Here is a 21,414-nt window from a genome sequence, read left to right on the forward strand (position 1 = left end):
ACTAGTCCAGAGAAGATCATCTATCAGCAGCTGCAGCAATCACATCGCAGCAATTACCAGGTCATGCTTAGCTGTTGTTATGCATACTGGAACAGAACATATGAAGTCCACCTGGGCTTTTGTGTATTTGCATTTTATGAAACTGTAAATGTATGTGTGGTTCATATTTGTGTATAATTGGATACAAAGCCAAAATAGGACCCCATTGACTTGATATTTAACCCTTAGCGGTCCATTTATTCAGCGCGTCTCAGGCGTGTCAGGTCCAATTTATTTTCACATCCGCAGTTTATTTTAGAGGCGCTGTTTAAAAGTATTTGTTTCACAGTGAAACAGGTTTAAAAGGCACTGCATATCAACAGGACACTCAGTACTGCATCTCCAGTCCCACCCCACCCCTTGTTTGCTATATTTTTCAGTTACCTCTTAATAATAGTACATACCGATAAATCATCTCTTGATCACTCGTTTTATCACCAAACTCCACAATAATGCGATGCAAGTCGTTATTTTGTTACTATAACATCTAAAAAAAGCTCTGCAAATGTCTGTGATGTTCTTTGAGCACTGGATGCAGAAGCAGCTATCTTGTTTGTTTATGTCCGTGTTATCTATGTGGTGTCAGGGCTATCAGTATTCATGAGATACGCCCCCTTTTTTTCGGCTTCTCTCGGCTCCTATCGGTCTCACTCGGCCATTGAATGGTTTTCTCGGAGAAAAAACGACTAGACCTGCTTTTTGCATCTTATTGATGATGTCGGACAGGGTCCGACATTGGACCGGAAAGGGAAAATTGCGATGTCGGACCACGTCCTGTTAAAGAGATCTAACCCTATCCAAAAAATGAAATCGTCTGACAATACTCTGGGACACTGGTCAGCCCACGGAAGATACTAGTCCCTGCTGTTTTTTTTTCAAACCAGTCTCTGGGATTGTCTTGATAGTGTCACTGTAAGGAAGAATGGCATCCACCATAATACTCCAGTTCACCTGACATGTAACCTCAGCCTGTCCAATTGGCCAATCTCAATCAAACTGAGAACCTATGGAATTAACTTGACTGACCTCTGTGGGCAAGCTGACCCAATCTATAAAGCTCTATATTCTGTTTGAGGCATTAGAAGAAAATGGTCCCCCAATACCTCAGGAGACCACCATGTACATTTGTATCTAGCTATAAACATACTGAGGTCGTGTCCTTGGTTGTTTTTTTGCATCATCAATGCTGATGCTCATGTAAAAATTCTTGTAATGTACAAAAGACTCCTTAATTGTCTCTGTTGGTTTGCTGTGTAACATAGATTTGGAGGTTGAATAGTAAATACCAAGCAGTCATATGAATACTGCCAGCTATAGCTTAAAACCTAAGTTTGACCTCGGTAGAATGTCAGCTATGGTTACAACACTGTTTGTAGCTATTATAAATGTAAACCAATTCCATTTCCTTCTCCTTGTTCTATTTTAGGTGGTCTCATCTGCTACATCTGAATGCAATTCTGAGACAGACCGCAGTACTATCTCCATCCCCTGTCTAGACAAGGATGGCACATTCCTTCCCACAGGAACAAAGGTCAAGAACAAACTGGAACAAGCAGGCTGCGGCGTTCGCTCTCAGACAAGGGGTGACATGCAGAGCCCAGACAGTGATGACCCAAGTGAAGGGTCAAATTAATGAGCCAAGCAGACGATGCATCAACCAAGCTAGGAGAGACGCAGGAGTCGAACTTGATAACACATGGTTCTCTGGGGAGAATGCGGATTGCTCAGGCTCAGCAGCAGCAAGGAACAATTTGTCAGACTTGTCATTACTAAACATCACCCAAGGGAAGGACACCAAGGGGGCAGGGTCCAATAAAGTATTCCCAGGAAGGGCCATAGGAGTAAAGCAAGGTAAAGAGAATGCCAGAAATGCAGTATAATGCCTTAGACTTGTACAATGTGTTTGAACGTGGTCTTACTATGACTTGGCATAAAGATGTTCTTTTAAGTTGTTTGTACACACAGTGTCATAATAAAAAGCAAATGCCTGAAACATATAAATGATAGGATAATAAAATGGTCAAATTAAAATAATAAAAACAGCCTACATTAATTAACAAGTAAATACATAAAAATCTAAAAACTAGCCAAGTAACACTATAATGTAATAGTAAAACCTTTATCTTCTGGATCATAGACTTTTAATACCTAAATAAATCACGCTGTACAATAGCAGAGAGTGCAATGACTAGACAGATTTCCAGTTTACGCACTCTGTATTTCAGCCGGGCTTTGGTAGACTAATGCTCTTATAGCTGTGCTTTAGTGACACATGAGCTGTCCACCCTAAAGCTAAGTTCAATCTGATATGTACTGGTTTCACACAGATGTGACGGAGTGTGGAAACATGCCCTCTGCCTGTGTGTCTTCGGCTGGCCTGTCAGAATCCATTAGTACACAATGCAGTATATGCAATACAGAAAGGACCCAATGCATGATTTCATTCATAAACAAAAACAATTGAAGAAACTTAAGATGCTGTGTTTATTTATCAGACCGGTAAATGTACTTGTTTTATAAAACTTCCACAAAACAATTAAATAATGTTTTGCCTCTGATTCCAGTAATAAGGGATATTGATTTTTATACAGTTTATAGTACAATGTTTATTTTTATTATTATTTATTTATAATAATTTGTAAAGAACTTGGCTTTTATTTAGTTTCAGGTGTAATTGTACGGAGCTTTATAAATAGTAATAGGCTTAGAAGTGTATTCATGCAGATACCCACAGATACTCAGTAGATCGTAGAAATATTACAGTTTATCCTGAAATGGTTTCTTGCAGCTCACAATATACCCAACTCAGTACATTATTTTAATTTGTTTTAAGAACCAGCACACAACTATTCATTAAGGGGTGATGTAAAGGCACAGTGCAAATAATTACTGATGCAAAATTCAAATTGCATTGCAGCCAGGCAATTATGATAATGAGGGTCTGAATGAGCGCATTGGTTTGGCGCCTGCACTTGCAGAGTTAGGAGTACAGAGAGCAGTAGTCGCTGTATGACATTTGTGGAGCACGAAAATACAAAGCAAAAACAATATGTCAGAGGAAGGGCAGCAAAGTCCTTTTGGCGCATGGAAAAGAAAACACGTTTTCTGAGAAGGAGCTGAGAGTCCTTATGGCTGAGATCACTCAGCATGAAACTGAGTTGTTTGGAAAAGCCTCAGCCAACATCAGTTATGCTAGTATCCTTAGGAAATTATATGTATTGGTCTGCCCTTTTCAGCATGACATCCAGAAATTTGCCTAGCAATCTGGAAAAGGTGGATTGGGCTCTTCCTCCAGACATTCCACCTGGTCTGAGGAACCAGAGGCTATGTAGTGCAGAGAGCACAGCACTTTCATGTGTGCAGGGATAGCGGTCGCTTGATTGACATGGGAGTCCCTCAATTCAGCTATTAGGTCTAAGATGACCTGCGAAGTGAGATAACGCTTTAGCACCGCATCCTGTGGTATCCCAAACAAAGTGACCCTGGGATTGAATATGCAGGGTGTTCTTCGTCTCCAAACGTGTTCCTGTCTCTCCTCAACAAGAGCCAAGTGTCGCCACATCAGGAAGTGTACCACAGCAGCCATCCTGAAGCCAATGACAGGTCTCTGCAGGCGTGTGCTTTTATACAGCTTTAATTACTCGCTTCTAAAATGGTTTGCAACTTGTAAGAAGAGGTGTAAAGATTTGAGGGTCAGCAATTGCCTAAGTGCAAGGCAAAATCCTTACATCGCATTATAAAGTTGCACTCTATAGACTTTATGGCTGCTATGCAGCATTTACTACATTAGTCATTTAGTAAATATAGCCTTTGGCTGGTAACTCTGAAAAGACCAATTTGTTTATACAACAGCCTTGGGGTAGCTTTACATAAAACTAAGAATTTAAATGAATATTTTTTGACTCACAGTAGTGGCCTGCATATCCTGTACATCTTAGTTTTTCACAAGTAAACCACTTTCTGGTGATGCATATTGGGTTGTTGTGGTAAGTTTCTGATTGCAAGACCAGAGCAATCAATTTCAACTCATATGTGGGCTATCCATTATTTATGAGCCAATAACCAATTATGTTTTCTGGCTGTTAACTCTGATAATGGTGATTTGTTGACTCCTTTTGTTTATTCTGGAATCTTTATTGGTCAATTTATTTGAAAACTGGTTGAGTGATTTGTAATCCCTACATATGATATTTCTGAGATTTGTGAAAACAGCTGTTGAGAGTTGTGTTACACCCATATGAATATTTTACACCAACTGTATGTGGTTTTCCTTAAAACGGTGATGCTAACAAAAAGCAAGACATAATTCAACGATTTATCCAGCCCAGTTTTTTTTTTTTTTTTAAATCAATATAAACACATTTTTGTTTATTCAGCTCCCCTGTAGAGATGTGTTTGGATGCTGCATCACTGTTTAACAGTTGCAGGCACTTCCAGTAGTGATGTAATTCATCACAGTGGTGCACAGAAAGAGGGGGCTGGATTTATGTTTGCAGAGAAGCAGTCGAAAGTGTTGTTCACCCAGCTTTTGTAATGCGAGTGGTTTAATGATAGAGCCTCCTTCAGTGACCCACTAACAACTTTTCAAGAATAGTGCAGTTATTTAATTAAGAATAAACTCTTAATCCAAGGCGTCAGTGGCATGTCTCAGTTCAATTGAATACTTCCTGCATTTATAGGAAAATTGTATTGAAGGATAGGAAATAACACAAGTTTGGGTTGAATCCCCCCTTGTCATTTTTAATTCTGAAGAGGGAGAGGAATTCTACACGACATTTTTTGCTGTTTCTCTCTCTACACAGCACCCCCTTCACTGATTGGCTCAGTCCAGATTATAAAGACCGTGGGGCAAAGCAGTCTGATGATAGGCTGGGAGAGACCTTCAGTGGGCGAGCTGTGTTGCAGCAACGGAACTTTCATTCATGGTTACAGGGTAAGTTTATATATATATATATATATATATATATATATATATATACATACACACACACACACAGTTCCCAGCTGATCGCTTTCGAGGCTCTTAAAGAGGAGCAACATTTTGTCATTCAGATAGACGGTTGAACCTTATACATTTCTATACTGGGCTCTTGCGGTAGCAGTTCATGTTATAACATATTCAATAATTATTTACTGTATTTAATAGATGTTTTCCGTTTTAAAACTTGGCTCAGGGCACCTTGCTGTGTAAAAACACTTCCAGTCCAACCAGCTAACTTTTATCAAAGGGGAGACAAGTCTAATGAGAGAAGGGGGGATTTGAAATCTCAATAGGCAACACATGCAGTACAGTGTTTACAGGGAGTGCGGGTAGTGATGTGATAAAAGAGGAGCTTCTTTCCTTAAGTAAAAGCCTCAGCATTTTCTTGTTCTGTTTCACAGATCTATGTCGATTGGGAATTTCACAAATCTGTCATGAGCTCAGTCTGTATTGAGGTAGGTACATGTCTAACATGAGTGTTATAGCACTAATAGCCTCATATCTTAATATCGCTGCCCTTAGCCACATAAACCTGCACTAAGAGGGTCAATGAATCGCTAGGTGCTCTACAAGCCCAGACAGAGCCTAGCTAATCTGAGCCTGTCACTCAGTGACCAGTACTGTAGTTTGGTCACATCTGTTGCTTAGATTTGGCAGGTGAAATGATGCAGTACCTTGACTGGGGAAACAGAGGTTGAGAATATGTTCTCCTGATGAGTAAGCGGGTTGGAGCAGTGACGCAATGTTTCATTTTAATTTGTATGGTTCTGGATAAACAATTATGTTCTACATGAAACTAGACTCCCCAGGTAGTGTTTTTTTTTTTTTTTTTTACTTGAACGTTGTGGTCCCATGTATCTTATATGTGGAAATGTCTTTCAGGCTGTGTTGGAGAACCTCAATCTCTCTGTGCCATTTCAAATCAGCATCTAGACTCTCGGTGCCAATGGCCTCTTTGCTAAAAAGGTCCACTGTCACTTTCAGAGCAGCAGCACGTCCCCCGAGGGAGCTTGGTCATCCCCGGAGCCCAGTAACTCGCTTGGTCATCATTATTAGTACTGTGGCAGATCTCGGCAGTTGAGCCGCAGAGGGGGGAATGCACACAGAATACTTTACTTTGCACTTAACACACTGTATAGCCAGTGACTCAGCAAGGACTTCTGATCTCATCTGTCATCGTTGCTAAGAGGAAAGTGAAGAAAACCGCATTCGGTCAGTTCAAGGTCATATGAAAATATAACGGGTCCGTTGGCACAGTCTGGATTTGTATTAAGTGCAGTGTGGGGGGGGGGGGGGTTTAGCAAGGGTTGTAAGCTTTGATTACTGTAAGTTTTCCACCAACTTCAAAATTAAGCTATCGTATCATGTTTTTGTTTTCATGTTATACTTGTTGTAATTTTGCTTTGTGTGTTGTGAGTGTGCAGCATGTTTCCTAAATGCAGCATCCTAGAACATGCAATATATGCTTGGATATATTGTGAGAAGTGTTGAATTTAAATCAAGGGAAGTAATGTTAAAACTTTACAATGCATTAGTAAGACCTCACCTAGAATATTGTGTTCAGTTCTGGTCACCTTGTTACAAAAGGATATTGCTGCTCTAGAAAGAGTGCAAAGAAGAGCAACCAGAATTATCCCGGGTTTAAAAGGCATGTCGTATGCAGACAGGCTAAAAGAATTGAATCTATTCAGTCTTGAACAAAGAAGACTACGTGGCAATCTGATTCAAACATTCAAAATCCTAAAAGGTATAGACAATGTCGACCCAGGGGACTTCTTTGACCTGAAAAAAGAAACAAGGACCAGGGGTCACAAATGGAGATTAGATAAAGGGGCATTCAGAATAGAAAATAGGAGGCACTTTTTTACACAGAGAAGTGTGAGGGTCTGGAACCAGCTCCCCAGTAATGTTGTTGAAGCTGACACCCTGGGATCCTTCAAGAAGCTGCTTGATGAGATTCTGGGATCAATAAGCTACTACCAACCAAACGAGCAAGATGGGCTGAATGGCCTCCTCTCGTTTGTAAACTTTCTTATGTTCTTCTTATGTTCTTATGTATATCCCTTACTTATACTCCTACTGAAAGCCCTTTCCAACTGCCTACACTCACCACACACCCTGCTCCTACCACACCTGTATGGCATAGTCAGTAGCATGGAATGCAGATCGTGGGTGTCAAAGTATGCTTCTGATGTCAATGGGAAATAAATAACAGTACTTAAAAAAAATAAAATAAAGTCAGCTGTGTCCTTATACCTGAGTGTGGAATTACCGGGTGAGGGGCATGACAAGCAAAGGGGGCCCTTGGTAGAATGCAACTACAGGGATATTTTACGGATTGAGCCCTTGGGCACTGCGGTCCTTTGCCAGTGTTGCTGAGGATAGGGCACTTAGCTAAATGCATGTAATGGAAACATTCTGCGCACTGCAAGCCTGCCACGCTTATCGCAAGACTTAGCCATTTTCATTCAAATTTGGCCTTCGGAGCAATTCAAATAATTGTGTGCTTAAGCATATGAAATTTGCACACTTGCATACATTTGTATCTAATGTTTATCATTATCACAGGCATTAGCATGGCTAATAAGCTAAATATTTAAAGGGTCATGTGGCAGAGTGTCCCGCCCCTATATATTTGTGCACTGTTTTTGTATTATTGTTTGCGGTGCGGATAAAAGCGCTGCGTATTTGTTATTGTTTTTGTATTTTTAAAAACCCCGTGAGGATGTGTGACTGATCAGCTAGTGATTTATTTAGCTAGCTGACAGTCACGCATCCTTATTAAACTCGTGCAGACGGTGACCATCTCCCGAGTTAATTCATTGATTAATTGTTGCTAATCGGGAGATGGTCACTGTATATAAACCTGCAGCTCTCTACCCTCAGAGGAGAGTGTCAGAGGCGAGACGGGTTTTGAGCGAGCGAGCGATTGAGAGTAAACAACTGCTAAGTATCGTGCTGGGGTAAAACCAGCACGCTTATTTGTTTATGTATATTTGTTTGGCCAATGTGCCCTTTTGTTTTGTAGAGTTTTGTTGTTTGTTTAAATCTTTTGTTTTTGTTTTATTATTTAATAAAAGCAGCTGAACGCCGTAGCGTTTCAGCTCTCACCGCTACTTCCTGAGTCCGTGTTTCTGGTCTGACGTCATCAGTGAAGGCATCCTGTTCACAGTTGGTGTCCAGAAGCGGGAGGACAGCGCCGCCAAGCGTCAGGCCAGAAATACTGCAGTTTTTTTCAAAAGGAGTGTTTTTTTTTTGTTTTTGAGAAAATAATAATAATAATGGGAAGAAGTGGACGGAGGAAACAGCAGCAGCAGCAAGTGCATCAGCAACAGCGCGGGGCTGGTTGCAAGTCCCGCCGGGTCTCTGCTGTGTTGGACGTCTGCCTCACCTGACTGAAAGGTGAGGAATGGTGCTTCGCTGTTGGTGAGGTTGGACATGTAGCACCCGACCAACCCCCTCCAAGGCAGGTGAGGGAGGATTGCCCAGAGCAGGAACCGGAGGATGAGGAGTCGGTCCGTCCACAGCCCAAGAAGGGGGAGGCCGAGCGTCCACAGCCCAAGGCTCCGCTAGCAGGGGAGGAATACCTGCTGGTTTCACCTCCACCACCACCATCCAAGGGAAAGGAGCAGGAGCTGCCTCCGCATCCTCCAAGGCAGACTGGTCCACTCTCCTCAGAGGGGATCTGGGACTGGCTGGCGGAGCCTGAGAGGGATATCGTGGAGGCCCTCCCTGCTGTGATCAACCTCCTGTGGGCGAGAGATGGGGAGTGCTGGGAGGCCTGGGAACAGAAACACCACCCAGCATCCCTCCCAGACATCGCAGTCATGGTGCTCAACTACCTGGCTGCAGATATGGGAGGTGCCCTGCTGCTGTGTCCTGCGCCAGAGGGAGAGGAGCCCTCGCCACTGTTTCCAGCACCAGAGGGAGAGGAGCCATTGCTGCCGTCTCCAGCGCCAGAGGGAGAGGAGCTCTCGCCATTGTTTCCAGCATTAGAGGGAGAGGTCCCACCGCTGACATCTCCAATACGCCAGAGGGTGAGGAGCCTTCACCACTGTCTCCAGCACCAGGAGCAGAGCAGCAGGAGCTGCCTCTGTCTCCGCCACCGCCAGGAGCAGAGCAGCAGGAGCTGCCTCTGTCTCCGCCACCGCCAGGAGCAGAGCAGCAGGAGCTGCCTCTGTCTCCGCCAGGAGCAGAGCAGCAGGAGCTGCCTCTGTCTCCGCCACCGCCAGGAGCAGAGCATCAGGAGCTGCCTCTGCCTCCGCCACCTCCACCAGCAGAGGGTGAATACCTGCTGGTTCCACCTCAACTGCCGTGGGAGGACTGCTTACCGCTCCCAGCTCCACCAGCAGAGGGTTAATGCCTGCTGGTTCCGTCTCAACCGCTGTGGGAGAACAGCTTGCCGCTCCGAGCTCCACCAGCAGAGGGTGAATGCCTGCTGGTTCTGCCTCAGCCGCCGTGGGAGGACAGCTTACCACTCCCACCTCCACCAGCAGAGGGTGAATACCTGCTGGTTCCGTCTCCACTGCCGTGGGAGTGACTGTTTGCCCCTCCCACCACCACCAGCAGAGGGTGAATATCTGCTGGTTCCACCTCCACCGTCATGGGAAGGACTGCTCCTGGCCTGCCTCACACCGCCCAAGGATGCCTGCCTCGCACCGCCCAAGGATGCCTGTGGCTCTGCATTGCCGGGGGCTGCCTGTGGCTCCGAATCGCCTGGGGCTGCCTGTGGCTCCGCATCGCCTGAGGCTGCCTGTGGCTCCGCATCGCCGGGGGCTGCCTGTGGCTCCGCATCGCCGGGGGCTGCCTGTGGCTCCGCATCGCCTGGGGCTGCCTGTGGCTCCGCATCGCCGGGGGCTGCCTGTGGCTCCGCATCGCCTGGGGCTGCCTGTGGCTCCGCATCGCCTGGAGAGCCACCAGTTACAGGGTACGAGGGAGAAGTGGAGCTCCCGCTGCCGCCTCCATGGCCAGGGGCTCCACTCCCGAGTTCGCCTCCAGAGGGTCCGCTGCTGCTGCTGTCGCCTCCAGAGGGTCCGCTGCTGTTGCCGTCGCCTCCCGAGGGTCTGCTGCTGCTGCCGTCGCCTCCCGAGGGTCTGCTGCTGCTGCCGTCGCCTCCCAAGGGTCCGCTGCTGCTGCCGTCACCTCCCGAGGGTCCTGCTTCGCCTGGGGCCACCACCAGTCCTGCCATGCGGCAGGAAATACTGTAGCCCCATGAAGGGGAGCTGCCGGCCACGAAGAAGCGGGGGGGGGGGGGGAGGTCAGGAGACCAGCTCCCAAAGCTGCACTTTCGTGGCAGGAGAAACTGGTCGGAGCCTCACGGAGGGGAGCTGCCAGCCATGAAGAAGGGGGAGGAGGTCTGGAGACCACCCCCAAAATTTCCTTGGCCAGAGGAGCCGGCCTGTGCGCGGTCCACCGGGACGCTACAGCTGTTTGGGTGGGAGGAGGACATCCCGCTGTGGCCGCCACCTTTGGCCCGTTGCTGCCTCTGTTCCTGGGCCGGGACTGTGAACCGGGACTTTGGGGACTAAGGGGGGAGGTGGCCGAAAGGGGGAGCATGTGTGGCGGAGTGTCCCGCCCTTATATATTTGTGCACTGTTTTTATATTATTGTTTGCGGCGCGGTCACTGTATATAAACCTGCAGCTCTCTACCCTCAGAGGAGAGTGTCAGAGGCGAGACGGGTTTTGAGCGAGCGAGCGATCGAGAGTAAACAACTGCTAAGTATCGTGCTGGGGTAAAACCAGCACGCTTATTTGTTTATGTATATTTGTTTGGCCAACGTGCCCTTTTGTTTCGTAGTGTTTTGTTGTTTGTTTAAATCTTTTGTTTTTGTTTTATTATTTAATAAAAGCAGCTGAACGCCGTAGCGTTTCAGCTCTCACCGCTACTTCCCGAGTCTGTGTTTCTGGTCTGACGTCATCAGTGAACACATCCTGTTCACAGGTCATCACAGATTTTACAGCTGTTCAAACAGCTGTATCTATGCTGTGCTGTTGGCTGGAAAGTGAGTTTATGATTTCTCTACTTTTGTCTCCATAATTCTGACAGGTGTCACACAAATATGAGTACATGTTACCTATTCTAATTCATTTAATTTTTTTTACTTTCTTGTTTTCTGTTACAGTACCATCTCTGTTTTTTTTTTTTCTTTCTTTCTCAGTATTAGCCGTGATCCCACTTATCAAACCACTATTGCTCTGTGTCTGGACTGATCTGATTTTTGTAATGTGTTTTTTTGTAAGAACTGTAAGCCCTGGATAAGAAAATACATACATACATACATACATACATACATACATACATACATTAACAACAATAATTAATAATTAATAATGTTAATAATCCAGCTGGAATCACCTATTTTTTATAGCGTATTATTTATATATATATATATATATATATATATATATATATATATATATATATATATATATATATATATATATAGCTTGCTTGACAAACCTGGGGGGCAATTAATTGAACTTAAATTAAACGGGCTGAACGGGCAGTGGAATAAGAAAGGAGCACCTTTTACATTCGCCGACAAAATTTACCAATACAGTAATCAGTATCCAAGTCTACTAATGTATACGCAGTGTCTTTGATCTTGAAATCTATTTGAATGCAAGGTAAGGAGGTGCAAACTGTTGCTTGATCGATCTGTGGTTGATATACTGCTGTATGTGTCTATTAAAGTAAAGCTTTCCTGCATTATACAGGTAGTTGTTTAGTATCTGCCGGCTTTTGTTTTGTGAGTTATTCTTTCAGCACCAGGAAAGCGTGCTTGAGAAAGTGATTAGTTCAGTTTCAGTACGAAAGAACGATCATGAGCTTCCCTGTTTATTTTTTAAACGTATTAAAACTAGTGATGCTGCTGTCATAATCGTTCTTTTGAATATAATCATTATATAGATGTGGCCGGAACCTTGTATGATCACTGGGTGTCCATTGTTGTAGTACCTCGGAAAGCGCCTGCATTTCACTTCAGTGATTGGGTGAGTGAGTGCTGGAGTGATGTGCATGGAGTTAAGGCTTGCTTTTTAAAAGCAGTATTTTGTGCCTCGCAAAACTGGTTTTATGCTTGGCGCATAGTTTTGAACATGGCAGGATCTCGCAAATTGTTGTCCACTCCCGCATTCATGCATACCCGCCATTTGCGATGCGCAAACCTTTCGAATACCTTTCGAATAGAGTTTAACTACAGAAATTGTCTCTATTCCTACATCTTTAAGGAATATAGAATATAAAATTCAATAAAATACAGTTTTATCAATAACAAACAGTTTATTATACATGCTGGGTTATTTAGCAGTCTGAAAGAGTTTCATTTTTACACAGTGGGAATTATGATGAATTACTTTGTATATTAATCAGAATAATTTCAAAGTGTTTTAACTTTAATTTGCAGAATATCAGCAGTCTCTTCAGTGTACATCATTTTCACAAGGTGTTAAACCAACAATGGTAAGTATAAATTCAGTGTCACTTTTCTTATCTGTAAATGTATATAAAGTACAAAGAATAAAATGTATTTACATTTTATGCATTTTTCTATACAGTTTTTCTGTAGCTTAGCACTACATGGCAATTGCTGTTTTGATCCAGAGATGAGAAAGATGGTATCAGCATCTGCACTGTAACTATGTATAGCAATACAATACTGACATATAAAAATAAAACAATTTGCCTCTGTCTTACTTAAAATAATTGCTTTTTCCAAAACATGATGAATTAACCTTCACACAGAGAAGCAGCAGATAGGATAGCCAAGCTCTGCAACCCTTCTGTCTCTTAGACAGGTCACATGACAATTGCTATAGCAACCAGTTCAGTACAGTATTCAAGCCTGTGACTATTGTTATACACAGGAGTAGGAATGAGGAGTGAGGCACACTTTTGCTAATGGATGACGAGTCTATGTAGGTCAGCACAGCACATGGTGCATGTAGACTGGTAATTCAGTTCAAACAGAGTTCAGAGGTTCCCTCTCCAATGGGTATGCTCAGTTATTTCATGCTAGAATATAAAGACATTTCACCTCGTGCTCTCTGATTACAGACCTGGTCACTTTAGGGACATTGCTTGTGAAAATAACAGATTTGCACATGCTTCTGTAAGACTGTGCACTATTGTATGTTTTATGAGAAAGAAAGGAATGATTTTGGACAGCAGAGTAATATGTATACCCCAACATCTTTGAAAAGATTCAAAGTAATATTTTGGGAATAGACATGCATCCCTCAAGAACAGGTTAAACATCTTGCAGACTCATCATGTGGAATCGTTCTGGCTGTCTATGGCCTGCACTCTATTGACAGTGTTATGGCAGGTGTTTATAACAATGTAAACTTTTGCTGTCATTGTCCTCACCGTACCGTCACTACTTTTACTGTAACTAAATGTGCTTTCAGTGTCTGCTTTCATTCATGTGACATACTGTAGTGCAATATGAGGATGCACCGATAGTGCAGTATCAATTAAATCTGCAAGGAGCGATCTGTAAATGTTTAAGAAGTTAAAAAGCATGTATACCATAATGCATACGTCTTTCATACATTAATATTTTTGACCTACAAAGTATTTTGTTAGTACTTTAAGAGTTTGTTTGTGTTTACACTATGTATTTGTATCCTCTCACTAACTGCCAACTCTCATCTGTATGTTTCTTTCAGTTCGTTGCCATCTACAGCTGTAATCCCCTGAAAGACAGCCCCAATGAGAGGTGGCCTTTAAGGAAGGGGACACAGTCTAGGGGTTTGGAAAAATAGGAGGGATGGCTTCTGTGATGCAGAGGTGGGTACACTGCAAATAACACATGTGTACAGAAGGAATGGTCTGTGATAAGATATCCTAGCTTCCTGAAATTAATATATATATATATATATATATATATATATATATATAATAGAGTTATATTTGTCCTTATGTAATGCTTGTGCCTGAGGTAACTGCATGGATTCTCATATCTGGTATATTTTACTGATGGTGAGGGACCAGACATTACTTTAGTTAAACCTCATTCATAGAATAGGAATAGAACTGATGGAACTAATTATTCTGTGCAGCGACCTCTATAAAATGATACATACATTTTCAAGTTCTATTTTCTGCAATTGAAGCTGATATTGGGCCCTCAAGACATTTAATAGTGCATTTATAAAAGTGTCTGTTCATGTAAATGAGCTTTGCTAAACTAGGATAGATTCATATATGTTTCTTTAACATTTAAAACACAATACATTTGTTTCCCAATACATTATATTTACAACACCCCCCTCTTGATACAGATTGCAGACAAATTGCACCTGAGACACAATGAAATAGGTCTTAATAAACTGGAAATGAGTGAGTAAATAAACATAGACACTCTTAAAAATGCTTCAAACACCTTGATAAATCCGGCCCTATAACTTTAATTGCAGGGTGTTTGTTTGGTTTGAAAGCATTTGAAGAAAGGGAAAGTGCAATGTATATAATGTTTTCAGTTGATTTCAAGGAAACAGTCCAGAATTAAAGACCTAGAATTGTTCCAAGTTTAGCTTGACTGCTGATAAAGCCAGATTAGCTCCCTCTTCCTGGTGAGAGCTCTGCGGTTTACAGTAGGAGCACAAAAACCACCTGAGCAGATTGGATAGGCTCAGACGCTCCATAATCTTATCTTATATCTTATACAGGATAATTGTAAGTGGGTAACTGTGACAGAGAAAGAATGAATCTTGGTTATAAATCTCCCTCCCGACCTGTGAGGTTGCTGCGTAAAGGGAACAGAGTGCCCCAGACTGGATGGTCAGACAATTCATTTCAAGGGTTAGGTGAAAGTCGGCCATCTAGAAAGAGGACAGAGCTACGGTACACCAAGTCATCACTCCAGAGGGAAAGCGATGTGGCAACCCGCAGATTGAAAGAGAAACAGTTGCACTCGTTAACCAAGGGGGCGTGACTGACGGTACAAAAGGGGACGTGGCTAGGTGATCTGTTCGTTTGTAACGGTTAAGAGAGAACCACTGAAGGACGAGTGTAAAATAACCGTGAGTGTTTTGTTTGTTTGCATCGTCTAATTGTACTGTTTGTTATTTTTTAGATGGCTAACACGATCCGGAGCTGTCGCTACAGGCCAGCACAAAACCAGACAGCACTTCACCACTGTGCACGAGTAAGTTGTATTTCACCATGAGCACTACAGGACTCACTCTGGACTTGTGACCGTGTCTGTGTTTTGTGTGTGTGTTTAATACCGTGTTTATTATTTCGGGACTGAACCCCGTGTTTATTGAACTGTGCAAGACACATCGTTGTGTATTGCCAGCCCTCCATTTCTTTACTATTGTCATCAGACTTTGGATTATAAATAAATCACCATTTCACCAGTACTTTGTCGTTTGTTATTGTCTTGAGCACTGCATCACCTCTACACCTGCGCACTGCAAACCACTTTGCAACAGTAACTCGCAAATACATAAAGCACTTCTGCTTAAACTGAAAATCCTTAATGCACGCAAGTAATGTTTGAGAAACATAATATGTGCTATTGTGTGCACACCTTTTATGTATGTAAAAATAAACTCATTGGACAAATATAATTTGCCAGTGGGAAATGAGTACAGTTTAATGAAAAGTACATGGAAATTTTAAGAGAACAGCAAGTAGCTTCAAATTACAATTCCATAGATTTTGCTGTCCATCTTTGATATGGTACTTATTGCAATTACTCACTAATTAAAAAACTAATAAAAAATAACCACTCACAATAATTCCAAACATCAAAATGTAACAAGTACCTGTAAAAGAGGGTCAGCATTGCAGGTTTATAATAAGTAATCAAGCAAATCATCTTGAAAATAGTTTTGCTTTGTAATTGTTTGTTTCCTTTTTTATTTACAGTGTAAAATAATTCTTAGTGCTCCAATAATTAGTTTTAGTTATATTTTTAATGTAGCCTACTGCTTTGTAATGTGCTGTGCTTTGGGTTGACTTAGTGTCTTCATGTCTCTCTTTCTGTGATTTCCTTATTTCTTTCAACCTGGCACAATCGGATCTTCAGCTCATACATTTAATCAATATACAAAATCTAGACCAGCAGGTGAGAGAGTGTGACTGTGCTGTAATGAGACACTGGGGATCTGTCATTCTGGTAGAGAGACATGTTTCCATTTAGATCAGGGGTGTCAAACTCCAGTCCTCGAGGGCCGCAGGGTCTTCTGGTTTTCATTCCAACTTAAGCTCTCAATTAACATAATTGATCTAATTATTTGTTGAATTTGACATGTTTAATATTTTTCAAGGTCTTTTACAGTTGATGGTTTTAAAAATGCACTTGATTCAAGGTACACTACCTATGAAACATGTTGAGGCCTGAAGAGAAGTGTTAAATGTGTCCAGTTAATCAAATAATTAGACCAATTAAGTAACTGAGAGCTCGGGTGGAACGAAAGCCAGAAGACACTGCAGAACCTCCAGGAACTGAGTTTGACACCCCTGATTTAGATCAAGGACACAAAGGAGATGAATTCTTCCCAAAACATTTGTGATAACATGTACTGTAGATAAAACTATTTGAAATCAGTCAAGGAAGCAGACCCACAGGGTTGCACAACCACAGTGTCAGGCTTAACTAATATGAATCATGCCACAGAGCCTTTTATTTCCCTTGTTTAGATGGACTCTCTTAATAGTGAAAATGGCACATAACTTACAATTTGATGGATGTCATAATCTGCTTTTCTTCGTTCAACCTAAGCAATGGCTATTCAGTAAATTTAGTTAAACAAAACAATATAACCTATGAGAAGCTAGATTCCACTTTGCTTTTACTACTTCTTACAAGGAGGGCTTTGTATTGTGATTGGACATTTCCCTACCTCATTGAAAGTGCAACAATATGGCAAGGCAGCTTTACTCTTAGTTCCATTATCAAGGTTGTCAGAAAGCAGTTTTATTCGAACAAGGCTCCTTCTAAGGCTTTGCTTCTTATTTCCATTCTGTGCTGAGACTAGCAATTATACATTCAGTTTGGATGTTTCCCCATTCTGACATCACAAATGTAGCTTTGTTTATGCTCAGTGTCCTTTGGACACTTTTGACTAAGGAATTGCACACTGCACACAATTATAATGGGCATGGAACTTTGCCCATAATGTGCAGAATGTTAATGATCTGCCTGCATTGTTATAATGCATCGTGTTAAAAGCCATGTACCCTACAAATCTAGGAAGTTCTCGGAAGAAATATAAATTTGTGGATCAACCTTGACAACCAGTTATATACAGTACTCATATTTCCAGGCAATATCCCATATTTGGCATGACAGGAAATGCCAAATATCACTATAACAACAACAACAAGGTTGAAATAGCAAGGTTGAGTAATGTTTGGTTTTCCTTGATCTGAAGTTGGCGTCTGGACAGAGCTGATTCAAGCCATGTGATTCAAGCCATGTGAGACCCACAGTGTAAATTATTTATTAAGGGTAAGACTGTGAGAGAAATGCAAGCTTTGATGTCATATAAATGTCTGTGGCCCCATATTTACTAGTATTGTGATCTCTGTTGATTTACATTATAATCTATGAGTGTTTTTAGAAGCTATGGATAGACATTCCAGTGAATGGATTTCATTTTAAAATTGGAATCAGCATAACATTTGTTCTGCAGGAGGTTTGTATGATGGAAGACTAAAACATGAATTAGTTTCCTAGCATGGAAAACAAACTCGTTTACAGTAGTCTCATTTATTTGCGTGCAACATTAGACTACTTTCAGATTTCTGTCTGCTTTTAGTTAATAATAGTTATTTTGTTTATTATTTAGGGTACTTTTTGCTTGCATTTTTACTTAATTTGGTGGCATTGTTACAGAACATTGTTTGGCAGATTCCCCTGTAGGCTATTCAAAGTGTATTTCTGTAATGGAACAAGCAGCCTCCTCACTGTTGCACATGACAGGAGTAGATAACAGAAGTCAAGTGTTTAGGATTGTGGATTAATTTTTGTTCATCAGATTTGTTATTAAACAGGACATAAAAACGAGATCCAATTGTGAACCCATCCCCTTCCATACAGCTCTGTGTAGAATACAAAATGCATTCTAAAGGCAGTGGGGGTAGCAAGAGGGTCTAAAGTGCACATACTTACTGGCAAGGGAAATTAAAACCATAAAAAAAACTGTCATCCAGTAGATCCCACAGGGCATTTCTCTGTCATAATAAATCAAACACAGCAGAGGAGTAACAGACCACGGTACATAGTACTGACTGATTATATAGCTCAGGCTGATTATGTAGAACTGACTGATTATATAGCTCTGACACGATAATAGGAAAGTTCAGCTTCGTTTTTCATTCAAAATCCTTGTTGGTTACAATTTGTTTCTTAAAGGTGGTTGTATGAAACTGCATACTGTACTACTGTTCAAATTGGAATGTATACTGTATGTATACAGCTGTATACAACAGTGTGTATGTTGTTGTTGTTGTTGTTATAGTGATAATGGATAGCAGCTCTCCAAGCAGACTTCATATACTGCATCGTGTTTGGCCAGGGGATAGTGGGCAATAATGGAGTGTAAATATTCTGACATTAGGGACTGTATGAGACACCATGTGCATTGGGATGAATGATCTGGGACATATATTACTATAACTGCTACTGGCAGTACAGAATTAGGTTTTATCTGGAGACCTGACCTCAATATCAAATTCAGCCTCCATGTAACACACATAAAGAAGTCTAAAACCTTATCTTTCACATTGCATGGTTGCTATTGGATTGATCACTTGACTTGCTTTGGTATAGCATAACTGATTTATATTGTTTTTAAAAAATAATCAGATATTCATTGTATAAACAATATACTTTCCCTAACTATGTTCCAATCTAGCCCTTTGAGCTCTTTAATCTGTCTGAGCAGAGCAGCTTTGAATAGCTCATCTGATCTTCAGCTACTTTACTTGAATAGGTTATGCTTATAAGGAAGACAAAACTCAAGCCTATAACAAAAACACACTTTTCTCTTTGAGGATTTCTAGTACAGTGTTGGCTGAAGGCATGATCAATATTATTTACTTTTGGGATATAGCCTGGAACATGATTTTGGAATATACTTCAGATTGCATGACCTCACTTTATACAAATGGATAAATGTAAATTACTACTAATTATGTAAATGAAGCTAATCCCTAAAATGATATGAGTGATCTCACATTTTACTAATTCTTTTTTTTTTTTAAAACAATTCACTTAAGTAATTAAATCATTGACAGATGATATATGCTAAAGCTGCCTGCTGAACAAAGATGATATCTGCAACAATTGCAATTAGCACTACCTTTTACTGTTTGAACACATTCTGCTCCATCTGTTAAGCAGATGAGCCTATCACATCTGAGCTCAGCCTAATCATTCCTATACTTCTTTCTGTGTGATTTGTATCCAGGATGTGTCTAACAATCATAAATATATTGGCTTTGTGCTTATTAAAAAAAAAAAAAAAAAAATCTTGTTTTCCACAAACTATCAGCTAACATACAGCCAGGTTCCCTGCATCAGTATCTGTTATAACCACATTCAGAAACAATCAACTTCTTCCCCCGTTTTGTTTCCCATAGTATATAGTATGCTACAATAGCAAAACGGTGAACCTTGGATGTGAATTAAGTGATACACTTGAATTAGTTGACAAGGTGTGTGGGTATGTCATAATAAAGCTGGAGAGTACTATGAGTATGTACTAGTTAATGCTGTGTTTCATTCACCTAGTGCTTTGCTGCATGCACAATAGAAAGCAGGGAGCTAGGTGCAACCTGAATCACAACAGCAATAAACGTAACAGAAACATTACACTTGGATCGGTCTATCAAAATGAACACACACTAAACAAGCCTATTGTATAAGATTGTGTGACAGGAATGCTTTAAAGATTGAACATAGTACCATCTTTCTTTTCAGCCAAGACCACCAGCTGCCACACCAGGGTGTGATGTGATTTACTGTGTTGCCAGCTCGTCTGAAGTGCCCTAGAACAAAAGTTACGCAACAGAAAGATCTGACCTAACAAAGTAAGTGTTTCTGTTTGTGTACACTGCTTCAAACAAGTCTGTATTGGGCAAGGATTATACTGTACTTGGTGCACCAGTTCTGTAGGATAGCTCAACTCTGCTCTTGGGAATGCAAATAGTTAATCTAATAGTTAAAGTATTATAAGAGTTAAACCTTCAAATCCTTTAACGTGCACAACTTTGTTTTAGTTGCAGAGCATATCAATAAGAAATATTTTACAGTGATGGTTATCCGTCTACAGCAAGTGTCTAACGGTTATGAATGTGTGGTGTGTGTTTTTTTTTTGTTTTTTTTTTTACTGTGATTATTAATTCTTCTTCAATGTTTTTTGACAGCCACCAAGAATGAAATTGGGTGGGGAATGGGGGAAGAACCTGGGAACACATCAGTCTATGCAGTCCTCCATGCTGAGGTCCAGTCCTGCCCCGTCATGACTCCTGCTTTGTGTCTACACAATGTTTCAGGCATCCATCTGACCCTAAAGTCTGGTGCTACTTGCTGTTTGACAGCGATAAAGGTCTTGCTCTGGAGCTCCCCTATGTGCTAAAACTGTGTTCACACAAGTGTTTAGCCAGCTTACCGTGACAAAGTTTACATTATTGTTCCAACTGTTGAAGGCTCCTGGGTTTATCTATCACATTGTCTAAGAACAGAGAGATTTGTGTTCAGATGTTCACATTTGCTGTCCGTTTCGTATTAGCATCATATCCAAATACGTATACTTTGAGAAGTGTAGGGAATTGAAACAGATCACACAATTGTTAATATAATAACCTAGGTTTATGTACCTAATACAGGCCAAACATTGAACTGTAATTACAGTCTAGAGGGCATCAAATAATGTTATAATCCTTATTCCACGTACAGCAAACGTATGTTAATTACAAAGTATAGGATTTTAAATAACGCACATTACAATTTTATATATATATATATATATATATATATATATATATATATATATATATATATACAGTGCCTTGCAAAAGTATTCAGACCCCTGACCAATTCTCTCATATTACTGAATTACAAATGGTACATTGAAATTTCGTTCTGTTTGATATTTTATTTTAAAACACTGAAACTCAAAATCAGTTATTGTAAGGTGACATTGGTTTTATGTTGGGAAATATTTTTAAGAAAAATGAAATATCTTGCTTGCATAAGTATTCAACCCCTGTGCTGTGGAAGCTCCCAGTTTATACCGATGAAAGAAATTGCCCTAACGAGGACACAATTACCTTCCCATTGGCCTCCACCTGTGAACCATTAAAGTTGCTGTCACAGTTTCTGGATGAAAACCCCACTGTTGAAGGATCATTGGTCAGGCTGTGAATGTGAAG

General features: G+C 41.1%; 1 long non-coding RNA gene across 2 annotated transcripts; it reads left to right on the forward strand.

The window, feature by feature from the left end:
- The first annotated feature begins 10,322 nt into the window (after positions 1-10,322).
- Positions 10,323-20,977, forward strand: LOC117408836 (uncharacterized). Of its 2 annotated transcripts, XR_009309593.1 has the most exons (6): positions 10,323-11,023; positions 12,428-12,483; positions 13,692-13,812; positions 15,101-15,172; positions 19,961-20,070; positions 20,407-20,977. It is a non-coding gene; the product is annotated as an uncharacterized LOC117408836 (long non-coding RNA). The 2 variants fall into 2 exon arrangements; XR_009309592.1 differs by lacking the exon at positions 10,323-11,023 and having other exon boundaries at positions 11,497-12,483.
- Positions 20,978-21,414: the final 437 nt, after the last annotated feature.

This window comes from Acipenser ruthenus, chromosome 2 (assembly GCF_902713425.1).
Source record: "Acipenser ruthenus chromosome 2, fAciRut3.2 maternal haplotype, whole genome shotgun sequence".
Lineage (NCBI taxonomy): Eukaryota > Metazoa > Chordata > Actinopteri > Acipenseriformes > Acipenseridae > Acipenser > Acipenser ruthenus.